Source organism: Mya arenaria, chromosome 3 (genome assembly GCF_026914265.1).
Source record: "Mya arenaria isolate MELC-2E11 chromosome 3, ASM2691426v1".
Lineage (NCBI taxonomy): Eukaryota > Metazoa > Mollusca > Bivalvia > Myida > Myidae > Mya > Mya arenaria.
In genome coordinates, this window is record NC_069124.1 from 84,510,431 (window position 1) to 84,524,233 (window position 13,803).

The window sequence follows — 13,803 nt, forward strand, 5'->3', positions numbered from 1 at the left end:
AAACCTTCTGCTGAAAACTATGAAGCAGGCGATTTTACAATCATGATTTTGAAAACTTAAATCGCAGGTTTGAGGAACTGGATAATTTTGGGCAGAAAATCATGACGTACTGAGCGATTCTCAATTTGGATTTCGCAAGGGTCGGTCTACATCAGATGCAGTTTTTGTTTTCAATGCAATTGTGCAAAATATGTTAATTGATAAACAAAGATTGGATTTTTCCTTCATTGATATGAAACGCGCATTGATAGTGCTAGCTTAAATAGCTTCTGGTTAAAGTTATATACATGTAGATCAGGAGTTGATGGAAAAATGCTCGGAATTGATAAGAATATGTATGCAATTGTCAATTCATGTGTAAAAAATGAAGCTGTCCGAATATTTTGATTGTGCCGTCGGCCTTAAGCAATGGGAGCTAATGTCCCAAATACTATTGGCCCTTTTCATTGATAACTTTACGTTACATGAATATTGTGTTAAATGGGGCCTAGAAGTTATTTAAGATAAAACAAAGGTCTTGGCTTTTCGTATTAAGGAAACTACGTAACAATAAAAAATGGTTATACGACAATAAATACCTTTAAACGGTTGATATTTTTTATTACCTTGGTCAAATTGTTTGACGCTTTGTAAGTATCACCTTGAATTATGGATGTGCAGTGTGGGGTTTTTCCATATCAAAAGAAGCGTATTCACTTAATATTTGGCAAACATACAAGGGGTTAAAATGAGCTCATGCAATATGGCCGTTTCTGGTGAATTAGGTAGATATCCATTATATGTACATAGATATGCTAGAATAATAAACTTTTGGTGAAAGACTATTTCAGATAGCATTATTATAAATAAGCTATACAATGATATGTTAGGCAGTCTTGCTAATCGTAATAATTGGTTTAATGATGTAAAGACTTTGTCAAATGTTGTTTTTTCGTATGAGTGGATAAACCAAAACTATGTTAATTTGACAAGTTTCATATTGTGTTTAAGAATAGAGTGCTCGATGAATTTAAACAGTTATGGTCTGAAAATGTTCACAACAGTAATACCCTATGTATATATATATATATATATATATATATATATATATATATATATATATATATATATATATATATATATATATATATATATATATATATATATAAATACGAATTATATCTAGATGTTTTACACACAAAAATAAGAATGGCTTTGTCTAAGCTAAGATTGTCGTCAAATATACTACATATTGAAATAGGCCGATATAGCCGTAATATAATTGATTTGTCCTTATAGTTATTTGCCATGTTTCACTGTTGCCATATTTAGTATTTGGCATGTCATGTTTTGTCAAGAGACTGTTATGTGTACAACAATAAACAAACTCTGTCTGACTGCCTCTCCAATTTTAAGAAAGTGGTTCTCAAATTTCATAAAATAACACAACTATAGAGGTGATTGGTATTTGTATTTCACAATAGTGCATACAATTAAAAATACAAGAATGTACTTAACTATGACGGAAACTTAAGAATAACAAAAAAATACATAAATGGGTTAAATTTTAAATAAGAACACAAAATACGAAAAAATGATACTAAATTATGAATACATAAATACATAGCACAATGTAGATATAACTATATCAATATAAACATTTTGGCCATAATAAATATAATTACTTTTTAATGACACATTTTAAAGGTATTTAAAATGAATAGCGCATAATATTTACAATAAATGTATTTACTGATATAAAAATAAAACATTTATTAACTCATAACACAACGTACACTTTAATGTAACCCATTCATTTATATTATCTTTAGTTTTACTAAATGGGAAGCAATATCAACATTATGGCATTCTGTCTATTTCGCCAGTTTGCAGCTATTAATGATCCTTTACTCACGGTAAACCATTGGACGTGCTAGTGTTGACTTTCGCATCGGATATTTTGTTTTAACAGTTGCAGTAGTGTCTCTCCTGTTTTCTGGTTTTCAGGCTGTACATGTAGCCATTGACAACTAGAGTTTTTCTGCTATTCTTTATGAACCGTATATTTACTAGCGATTGCCATTTTAGGTGGGTTACGGATGCTGAGGAGACTGACCATCTTTATATACTATGTGTAATTATGACTTACAGTTAGTGACCCTTTCTTGGTGTCCAGCTGTTAATTATCGGAAATGTTAACTTAATTGGGACTCATCATAATTGTTTTTAGACTTTTGTATGTTTAGATATGCATTGAAAACATGTGACAAACATATAGTTATATTATACAATCAGTATTTTTAAACAGGATGAAACACGATACTAGTAGCTGAAAAAAATAAAGTGAGAAAAAGAAACGGTTTGGAAAGTGGGAACAAACCGATTTTATTTATTGAGGGAAGCTACATGAAGTTTAAATGTTTTGTTATGTTTTATACTAATTTCTGGCGTTTATTGGTATTTTGAATTATTTTCGTATAACCCCTTTTTGAAAAGATTGTTTGTTACGCCGCTACCCGTGGGACTGGGGCAGAGTATGTAATTTCATTTTTCGGTTTGTTGAGAAATACTTCTCAGAGTTTATCTTATTGATATCATTTAGTCGTGTTTTAGTGCAAACATTTTAATAAGTGAACAAATAAAAGATATTCCCAAAGCAATAAATCGTCAACCTCTCGTTTACCTATTGCCTATCCCAGTGATGTTAAAGAATTCAATCGCATATTAAAATGGTTTAAAGAGAATGAAAAATAAAAAGAATATATTGACATGAACCAAAATAAACAAAATGAAGAAACATAAGACAAATGAGAATCTTAACAAATATCAGATGAGTATGAAGGACAAAAAGAAGAAGAAATTGGAGTAGTAACAGAAGAAGAAACTGATTGAAAAAAAATATTGAAGAAGAATTGATAGCAGTACTAGGTGACAACGATGGTATTGACAAAGATGTGATTGAACATTATAAATTACCCTTCTTATCTACACTATTGTCCAAATACGATAAAGAATAATGGAGAGAAAAACAAAACAAAACAAAACGTTAAAAACATGTTGGTAATGATTTAAAAAGTTTATCTCAGGATATTGCTTGGTATAGAAACAAATGCAGCAGAAACTACTACATTTGCAAATTTTAAACCACTAAAAGTAGGTGATAATTTAAAAAATGAAATAATTAAAAGAAATGATTAATCTTCACCATAGCTTTTAACAGCATGAAAATAAAAAAATAGCAAAGGCCTCACAAAAACTACAAATGGTGAACAATATCTCGGTTTATCAATTACATTTCTAAACAAGTTAACAATAATGAATTAATTGCTAAAACAGCGACAATGTTGTATTAAAATGTAAAAGTTTATTCTGATTTGATTGATCTATTAACAAACAAATTTATTCCAAACAATGATTATTCGAAATAAGCCTAACATATGTTTAAAAGATTAAACACAACTCTTTGGAATGTAACCACTAAAAGTAAGTAAAACTTAATCTAATTTGCAAATATGACATTATTTTTCTTTTTGAACCTTGGGGAAATAAAAATTCTAATTTTGAATTAAGTGGCTTTAAATGTTTCAATTTATTTAGAATATTTCAAAATCGTCCAGCGAAGAGAAATAGTGGCGGGGTTGTAGTTTATATCCGCAATAATATTTCAAAAGGTGTAAATATTGTCAAAAAACATTTTGATACCATTGTTTGGTTAAAATTGGACAAAACGTATTTTAAACTTGCTGATTTATATCTTGCCGGTGTGTATATTTGGGTCGAGAGTTTCCCTGCATATAATTTTATTAATAAAGATTTATTTGATATTGTTCAAAATGATATTAGTTATTATCAAATGCTTGGTAAAACTATGTTAATAGGTGATTGGAATGCGAGGGTCGGAAACGGGGACAAAAGGGATTGCATTGATTGTGATCGTTTTGTGCACAGTATTGATGATGACGAGTATTGTCCGGATTGGCCCATTGTTCGCCGTTCACAAGACCAAATTTGTAACGGTCATGGTATTAAATTATTAAACTTATGTAAATCATGTTCAATTCGCATTGCTAATGGTAGATTAAGTAATGATTTTCATAATGGGGATTTCACATACGTATGTTCAACAGGTGTTATCGACTATTTACTGTTAAGTGACCATGATTTTAATTTGGCACATAATTTTACCATTGGTGTATTTAACGAGTGGTCAGATCATGCCCCGATTTATTTTAGCATGTATACCTATTGGTCAATATATAATTCTCACGAATATGTCAAATCTAGTATTCGATGGAATGATGCACTTTGTGACTTTTTTCGATGCAATAGTATTGCAAAATTGCCCGTTTTCAACTCTATTGTAAATGATGTTACATTTGATAGTCGTATTGCAGTTAATGATTGTATAAAAACATTTACACATGTCATTATTCTGTAGCAGAGCCATTGTATCCGATAAGCCTATTGTTGATCAAGGCGTATGTAAAAAGGCTGACTGGTTTGATGAAGAATGATTTAATGCTTAACGTCTGTATATCAATGCACTGAATAAATATAATAGTTGTAAAAATGAAATAAATAGGCAATCATTTTGTGAAAATGAAAAGCTTTATAAATGCCTTGTTAAAAAGAAGAAATGACGTTGAAAAATTAATAAGATAAAGGCAATTGAAAAGCTAAGGCACTGTTAACCAAAATATTTTTTAGGCATTTCAGTAAAATGAAATCTAATAATGATTACAGCACTGATGAATTCTTTTGCTTCTTTTCAACTTTGAACGATGATATGCCAACTTGCATCAAATGTAAATGCAGAGAAGTTCTGTAATAATCATGATTTTGATAATAATGATTGTATTTTTGAAGAGCTTGATACTCCAACCACTGTGCAGGAAATTGAAAATATGACAAAAGTATTAAAGAAAAATAAAGCTTTCGCCGGTGACAAATTGTTTAATGAATACTTCGTTGCAACTATTGACGTTTTATCGTCTTATTTGGTAGACATTTTTAACGGTATTCTTCATACCGGGGGTTTTCCCGACCAATGCACTGGAAGGTTTTATAGTTCCTTTGTTTAAGAAAAATGATCCCCTTGATGTAAATAATTATAGAGGTATTATGCTTGTCAGTTGTTTCTCTAAAAACAAATCAGGAATACTTAATAAACGTATTACAGATTGGGCTAAAAATAATAATATTATAAGTGATGCCCAATTCGGTTTTAGAAAAGGTCGCCCAACAGTTGATGCATTTTTGTGCTGAATGCTGCTATAAGTAAATGTTTGAATGAAAATAAACGCTTAGCCTGTGAATTTATAGAGTTTACGAAAGCCTTTGATAGTATTTATAGAAATGGTCTTTGGGTTAAGTTATATAATGTAGGTGTTCGTGGAAAAACGTTGAAAAATATGCGCGATATGTACTCCAAGGTAAGAGCACGTGTTACTAAGTGTAGCTCATTTTCTGATTTCTTTAAATGTTCTGTAGGCTTAAAGCAAGGTGAAGTCATGTCTCCGATATTGTTTTCTTTATTTTTAGAAGATCTAGAGTTGTATTCATTTGATAGTATTGATTCAGGTATTACTTTAGAAGAAATATCTTTCATATTATGTTATTTGCAGATGATATGGTTATAATGGGACAATCTCCAGAAGATTTGCAAAAAAAGCTTAAATTTGTTGAATTCATATTGTAAATGTTGGGGATTAGAAGTAAATCCAGATAAAAGTAAAATAGTTGTGTTTAGAAAACGAGGTCCTATTAAAATTATTGAAAAATGGACTTACAATGACTGTAACTTGGAAGTTGTTGATGATTTCAAATTATTTTGGAACGGTATTTAGTTATACTGGAAGTTTTATATTGAATCAATCGACACTTGCTAGGTTAAGGTTTAAAGGCTCTTAATGTCCTTCTTTCAAATGTTAAAAATAAGCCTTTAAAACCAAGTACAGTATGTCAACTGTATGATGCATTTGTCTCATCAGTTCTTAATTACGTTTGCGAAATTTGGGGATTTGGAAAAAAATAAGGAAATCGAAAGGGTTCATCTGTAGTTTTGTAAATTATTGTTATTATTAACATGTTAAACAGTCCACATCGACAGTGTCAATTTATGGTGAACTAGGAGGATATCCATTGTATATAACAAGACATACACGAATTATAAAATTTTGGTGTAAAACACTAAATAGCGATAATATTATCGTAAGTACATTGTATAATAATCTTTTATCAGATTGTGCGAAAGGGAAAACTAATTGGGCTAGTAATTTAAAACTGTTGCTTAACACAACTGGTTTTTCAAATGTGTGGATAAACCCTAGCTGTGTCGATGTGAACAGGTTCTATTTAGTTTTAAAAGAACGCCTTATTGATCAATTTAAACAATCTTGGTATAATTATATACATAACAGCCCAGTCTTGTGTACTTACAAACATTTTAAAACTTCTTTCGAACGCTTGTATCTGGATACATTTTCTTCAAAGTATCGAATTCCTCTTACTAAACTGAGACCCTCGTCTCACCAGTTACGTATTGAAACTGGGCGTAATGGAAATAACATTGATCATCATGAACGTTATTGCACCATATGTAATAATGGTGACATTGAAGATGAGTTTCATTTTGTTTGTGTGTGTGATGTATATGATAATTTATATAGAATGTATTTGAGAAGAAAATATATCGTTAGGCCTAGCATGATCAAATTTATTGATCTTATGCAAGGTACGAATTATTCCGAACAGCTTAATTTGTGCAAATTTATTTCTAAAGCATTTGAACATCGTCATAACATTGTAAATATTGTTTGTTGATCTTTATTGAAGGTTTACATTTTGGCTTTTTTGCATACCATAATATACCTTTAAAAATCTAGCTTTCATCATGAAAATTATTATATAAATATTTACTAATTAGTTGTTAGGCCATCCTCACTGTGTAAGTGAAATGTTAGTGAAATGTAAAAGTATCTAATGTTAAAGTTTCATGTTAAAAGATTGATTATAAGTTCTTTTCTCATGTCTGAGATTTCAAACCAATCATGTTATCGTTTTATATATGTTTAATTGAATGTATTATATTTATCATGTATTGAGGAGCATTTGTGTTCAAGTTACTTAATAAATAAGTTGAATCTTCAATCTTGAATCTAATATTCTTAAGGTGGATGCAGAAAGAATTTGTACAATAATCGGGATAAATTATTTGACTTTATAGAATTAACTATAGATTTGAATGCTGCAGGAAATAATAGTTTGCATGTGATTATTGCAATTATTGACGAATTATTAAAATTGGTGGCAATCACGGCGGATAAACATCAAGACGTTTATAAAAAAAGAATGTATAATGGCATCATATTGCATAAAAGAGAAACAAAAGCTTACACAATTATTAAATCCTTAGTATGTCTTTTCTAAAAATAATCCGTTGCCGTTTTTTAATGAAAAAAGGTAGAGAAAAGACATCCATAAAGCGATTTTTTCATTGCTTTCTTAAAAATTAAACTTACCGTGAAATAAGAACTGTGGGCCAATTTTGAGGGAAATAAAATAAGCAAAGATTGCATATAATTGAATTGTCACACCAGTTATTAATGCAAAGTATAATGTAGGTCTGTGACAAAACGGTAACAACCCCCCCCCCCCCCCCCCCGGAAAAATGACTATAACAAGGTAGATTTGTTAGAGTCCAAGTAAGCTGATACCTTAGCAAATGATTTACACAAACGAATTAAATGAACATTTCGAATCAGACGAGTTATTTTTATTGATGAAATATGGTCAGGAGGTTTGGTTGACATGCAAGGCTTTTCTGCATTTAAACAAAATAACAAATGTTTATTAATAATCATTGGCAAAGTTAATATGCGTGGATAATACCATCAAAATATAAAACAGGTATATCTATTTTACTTTATTAAAGTGTCTTTAAAAATAGCTTTCCAAAAGTTATATTGATATATGCCGGTTCCCAGTCTTAGTGCGTCCCATAACTACCTTCTAATTGTAACAGCCATTAAAAGTAAGTCAATGTGCTTGGTTTACCCAAATAGTGGGTCCCCAGACGTTGAGGGTCAAAATCAAGCTGACCATAAGTTGGAAGTTATTCGGCGGTACCGAGTGATATCCCTGAATGCCCCCTACATGCCAATACCCGGTCTTGGGGGGAGGGGGGTCACATCGCCTCCTTCTGGTCGTAACAGTTACCCAAAGTAGTTAAATGTGGTTGTTTACCCAAAAGCGGATCCCCAAACGTTTATGGTCGATTTTGGTCAAGCTGACCCCAGAATGGAAGTTATTTGGGTGTAAGGTGATAGCTATAGATATCCTCTACAAACCTTTTCCCGGTTTTAGGGCGTCACATCGCCTCCTACTAGTCGTACATGAAACCGATAGTAAGTCAATATGCATGTATTACCCAAATAACGGGCCCCTGACGTTTTGGATCAATTTTGGTCAAGCTGATCAAAGATTTAAGTTATTGGGCATTGCTAGGTGATAATCCTGGATGTCCCCTACATTCAAGCACCTTGTCTTAGAGCGTCACCTGCGTCATTCTGGTCGTAACAGCAATCTGAAGTGCTTGCTTAACTCAAATAAGGGTTCGTAAGACGTTGGAGTTAATTTTTGTGAAGCTGATCCCAGGATGGAAGTTATTTGGCGGTGTAAGCGATAGCCATAGATGTCCTCTGTATGCCAGTACTGGATCTAAGGGCGTCATGTCGCCTCCTTCTGGTCGTACCAGAAGCCAAACGTATGTCAATGTACATGTTTTATCCAAATAATCGGCCCCAGACGTTTTTGGTGGAGTTTTGCAAACCTGACCCAAGATTAAAGTTAATGGGCGGTGCTAAATACTGTCGTCCCCTACATGTCAGTACCTGTTCTAAAGGCGTCACATCACCTCATTCTGGTCATACTGCTAACCCAAAGTAGTCCAATGAGCTTGTGTTACCCAATTACGGGATCCAACGCCGTTTTTGATCAATTTTGGTCAAGCTGACCTGAATATGGATGTTATTATGCGTTTTTTGGTGAAAACCCTGGGTGTCCCTTCCATGTCAGTACCCGGTATTTGGGCATCACATTGCCTCCTTTTAGCCGTAACATACAACCAAAGTAAGTTAATTTGCTTTTTGTACGTAAATAGAGGTTGCCAAGACGTTGAGGTCAATTTGGTCAAGCTCACCACAAGATGTAAGTTATTGAGCGGTGCTAGGTGATAGCCCTGGATGTCCCCTTCATGTCAATACCCGGTCTTGGGGCGTCACATCGTCTCCTTCTGGTCGTTCCAGCAACCTACAGTAGTTCAGTGTGCTTGTTTTACCCAAATAGGGGGTCCTGGACGTTGGGGGTCGATTTTGGTCAAACTCACCCCAAGATGGAAGTTATTGAGCGGTGCTAGGTGATAACCCTGGATGTCCCCTACATGCCAGTACCCGGTCTTGGGGCATCATATCGCCTCCTTCTGGCATTCGGAACTCCTCGGCCATTTTATCGAAAACAACCTCGGATGTATGCAGGTACATCAGTTGAAGTAGTTCGTAAAATTTTGAATTATATCATAAATTAAATGTAGTGTTTTAGAGTTGTATTTATTGATCTAAGTCGAAATTGATTGCCATTGAATTGTATTATTGCAAACATAATTAAGAATCCCAAGAGTTAAGACACAAAGTTTAACTGCTAAATAAAATTACTACTCGATCTACTTGCAGCGGACTTAAACGTACCACTTTTCGAGTATGTAAACCGTCCAAATACATCCGAGGTTGTTTTTGAAAAAAAATGGCCGAGGAGTTCCGAATGCTCCTTCTGGTCGTTCCAGCAACCCAAAGTAGGTCAGTATGCTTGATTTACCCAAATAGTGGGTCCTGGACGTTGGGGTCGATTTTTGCCAAACTCAACCCAAGATGGAAGTTATTGGGTGGTGCTAGGTGATAGTCCTGGATGTTCCCTTCATGTCAGTACACGGTCTTGGGGCGTCACATCGCCTCCTTCTGGTCGTTCTAGCAACCCAAAGTAGGTCAGTGTGCTTGTTTTACCTAATTAGGGGGTCCTGGACGTTGGGGGTCGATTTTGGTCAAGCTCACACCAAGATGGAAGTTATTGAGCGGTGCTAGGTGATAGTCCTGGATGTTCCCTTCATGTCAGTACACGGTCTGGGGGCGTCACATCGCCTCCTTCTGGTCGTTCCAGCAACCCAAAGTAGGTCAGTGTGCTTGTTTTACCCAAATAGGGGGTCCTGGACGTTGGGGGTCGATTTTGGTCAAACTCACCCCAAGATGGAAGTTATTGAGCGGTGCTAGGTAATAGCCCTGGATGTCCCCTTCATGTCAGTACCCGATCTTGGGGCATCACATCGTCTCCTTCTGGTCGTTCCAGCAACCTACAGTAGTTCAGTGTGCTTTTTTTACCCAAATAGGGGATCCTGGACGTTGGGGGGTCGATTTTGGTCAAACTCACCCCAAGATGGAAGTTATTGAGCGGTGCTTGGTGATAGTCCTGGATGTTCTCTTCATGTCAGTACCCGGTCTTAGGGCGTCTCATCGCCTCCTTCTGGTCGTTCCAGCAACCAAAAGTAGGTCAGTGTGCTTGTTTTACCCAAATAGGGGGTCCTGGACGTTTGGGGTCGATTTTGGTCAAGCTCACCCCAAGATGGAAGTTATTGAGCGGTGCAAGGTGATAGCCCTAGATGTCCCCTTCATGTCAGTACCCGGTCTGGGGGCGTCACATCGCCTCCTTCTGGTCGTTCCAGCAACCCAAAGTAGTTATGTGTGCTTGTTTTACCCAAATAGGGGGTCCTGGACGTTGTGGGTCGATTTTGGTCAAACTCACCCCAAGATGGAAGTTATTGAGCGGTGCTAGGTGATAGTCCTGGATGTCCCCTACATGCCAGTACCCGGTCTTAGGGCGTCACATCGCCTCCTTCTGGTCGTTTCAGCAACCCAAAGTAGGTCAGTGTGCTTGTTTTACCCAAATAGGGGGTCCTGGACGTTGGGGGTCGATTTTGGTCAAGCTCACCCCAAGATGGAAGTTATTGGGCGGTGCTAGGTGATAGCCCTGGATGTCCCCTTCATGTCAATACCCGGTCTTGGGGCGTCACATCGCCTCCTTCTGGTCGTTCCAGCAACCTAAAGTAGTTCAGTGTGCTTGTTTTACCCAAATAGGTGGTCCTGGACGTTGGGGGTCGATTTTGGTCAAACTCACCCCAAGATGGAAGTTATTGAGCGGTGCTAGGTGATAGCCTTGGATGTCTCCTACATGCCAGTACCCGGTCATTGGGGCATCATATCGCCTCCTTCTGGTCGTTCCAGCAACCCAAAGTAGGTCAGTATGCTTGATTTACCCAAAATAGGGGGTCCTGGACGTTGGGGTCGATTTTTGCCAAACTCACCCCAAGATGGAAGTTATTGGGTGGTGCTAGGTGATAGTCCTGGATGTCCCCTACATGCTAGTACCCGGTCTTAGGGCGTCACATCGCCTCCTTCTGGTCGTTCTAGCAACCCAAAGTAGGTCAGTGTGCTTGTTTTACCTAATTAGGGGGTCCTGGACGTTGGGGGCGATTTTGGTCAAGCTCACACCAAGATGGAAGTTATTGAGCGGTGCTAGGTGATAGTCCTGGATGTTCCCTTCATGTCAGTACACGGTCTTGGGGCGTCACATCGCCTCCTTCTGGTCGTTCCAGCAACCCAAAGTAGGTCAGTGTGCTTGTTTTACCCAAATAGGGGGTCCTGGACGTTGGGGGTCGATTTTGGTCAAACTCACCCCAAGATGGAAGTTATTGAGCGGTGCTAGGTGATAGCCCTGGATGTCCCCTACATGCCAGTGCCCGGTCTTGGGGCATCACATCGCCTCCTTCTGGTCGTTCCAGCAACCCAAAGTAGGTCAGTGTGCTTGTTTTACCAAAATAGGGGGCCCTGGACGTTGGGGTCGATTTTTGCCAAGCTCACCCCAAGATGGAAGTTATTGGGCGGTGCTAGGTGATAGTCCTGGATGTCCCCTACATGCCAGTACCCGGTCTTGGGGCATCACATCGTCTCCTTCTGGTCGTTCCAGCAACCTACAGTAGTTCAGTGTGCTTGTTTTACCCAAATAGGGGATCCTGGACGTTGGGGGGTCGATTTTGGTCAAACTTACCCCAAGATGGAAGTTATTGAGCGGTGCTAGGTGATAGTTCTGGATGTTCTCTTCATGTCAGTACCCGGTCTTAGGGCGTCTCATCGCCTCCTTCTGGTCGTTCCAGCAACCCAAAGTAGGTCAGTGTGCTTGTTTTACCCAAATAGGGGGTCCTGGACGTTGGGGGTCGATTTTGGTCAAGCTCACCCCAAGATGGAAGTTATTGAGCGGTGCTAGGTGATAGCCCTAGATGTCCCCTTCATGTCAGTACCCGGTCTGGGGGCGTCACATCGCCTCCTTCTGGTCGTTCCAGCAACCCAAAGTAGTTATGTGTGCTTGTTTTACCCAAATAGGGGGTCCTGGACGTTGTGGGTCGATTTTGGTCAAACTCACCCCAAGATGGAAGTTATTGAGCGGTGCTAGGTGATAGTCCTGGATGTCCCCTACATGCCAGTACCCGGTCTTAGGGCGTCACATCGCCTCCTTCTGGTCGTTTCAGCAACCCAAAGTAGGTCAGTGTGCTTGTTTTACCCAAATAGGGGGTCCTGGACGTTGGGGGTCGATTTTGGTCAAGCTCACCCCAAGATGGAAGTTATTGGGCGGTGCTAGGTGATAGCCCTGGATGTCCCCTTCATGTCAATACCCGGTCTTGGGGCGTCACATCGTCTCCTTCTGGTCGTTCCAGCAACCTACAGTAGTTCAGTGTGCTTGTTTTACCCAAATAGGTGGTCCTGGACGTTGGGGGTCGATTTTGGTCAAGCTCACCCCAAGATGGAAGTTATTGAGCGATGCTAGGTGATAGACCTAGATGTCCCCTTCATGTCAGTACCCGGTCTTAAGGCGTCACATCGCCTCCTTCTGTTCGTTCCAGCAACCCAAAGTAGGTCAGTGTGCTTGTTTTACCCAAATAGGGGGTCCTGGACGTTGGGGATCGATTTTGGTCAAGCTCACCCCAAGATGGAAGTTATTGAGCGGTGCTAGGTGATAGTCCTGGATGTCCCCTACATGCCAGTACCCGGTCTTAGGACGTCACATCGCCTCCTTCTGGTCGTTCCAGCAACCCAAAGTAGGTCAGTGTGTTTGTTTTACCCAAATAGGGGGTCCTGGACGTTGGGGGTCGATTTTGGTCAAGCTAACCCCAAGATGGAAGTTATTGAGCGGTGCTTGGTGATAGTCCTGGATGTTCCCTTCATGTCAGTACACGGTCTTGGGGCGTCACATCGCCTCCTTCTGGTCGTTCCAGCAACCCAAAGTAGGTCAGTGTGCTTGTTTTACCCAAATAGGGGGTCCTGGACGTTGGGGGTCGATTTTGGTCAAACTCACCCCAAGATGGAAGTTATTGAGCGGTGCTAGGTGATAATCCTCGATGTTCTCTTCATGTTAGTACCCGGTCTTGGGGCGTCACATCGCCTCCTTCTGTTCGTTCCAGCAACCCAAAGTAGGTCAGTGTGCTTGTTTTACCCAAATAGGAGGCCCTGGACGTTTGGGTCGATTTTGGTCAAACTCACCCCAAGATGGAAGTTATTGAGCGGTGCTAGATGATAGTTCTGGATGTCTCCTACATGCCAGTACCCGGTCTTAGGGCGTCACATCGCCTCCTTCTGGTCGTTCCAGCAACCCAAAGTAGATCAGTGTGCTTGTTTTACCCAAATAGGGGGCCCTGGACGTTGGGGGTCGATTTTGGTCAAGCTCACC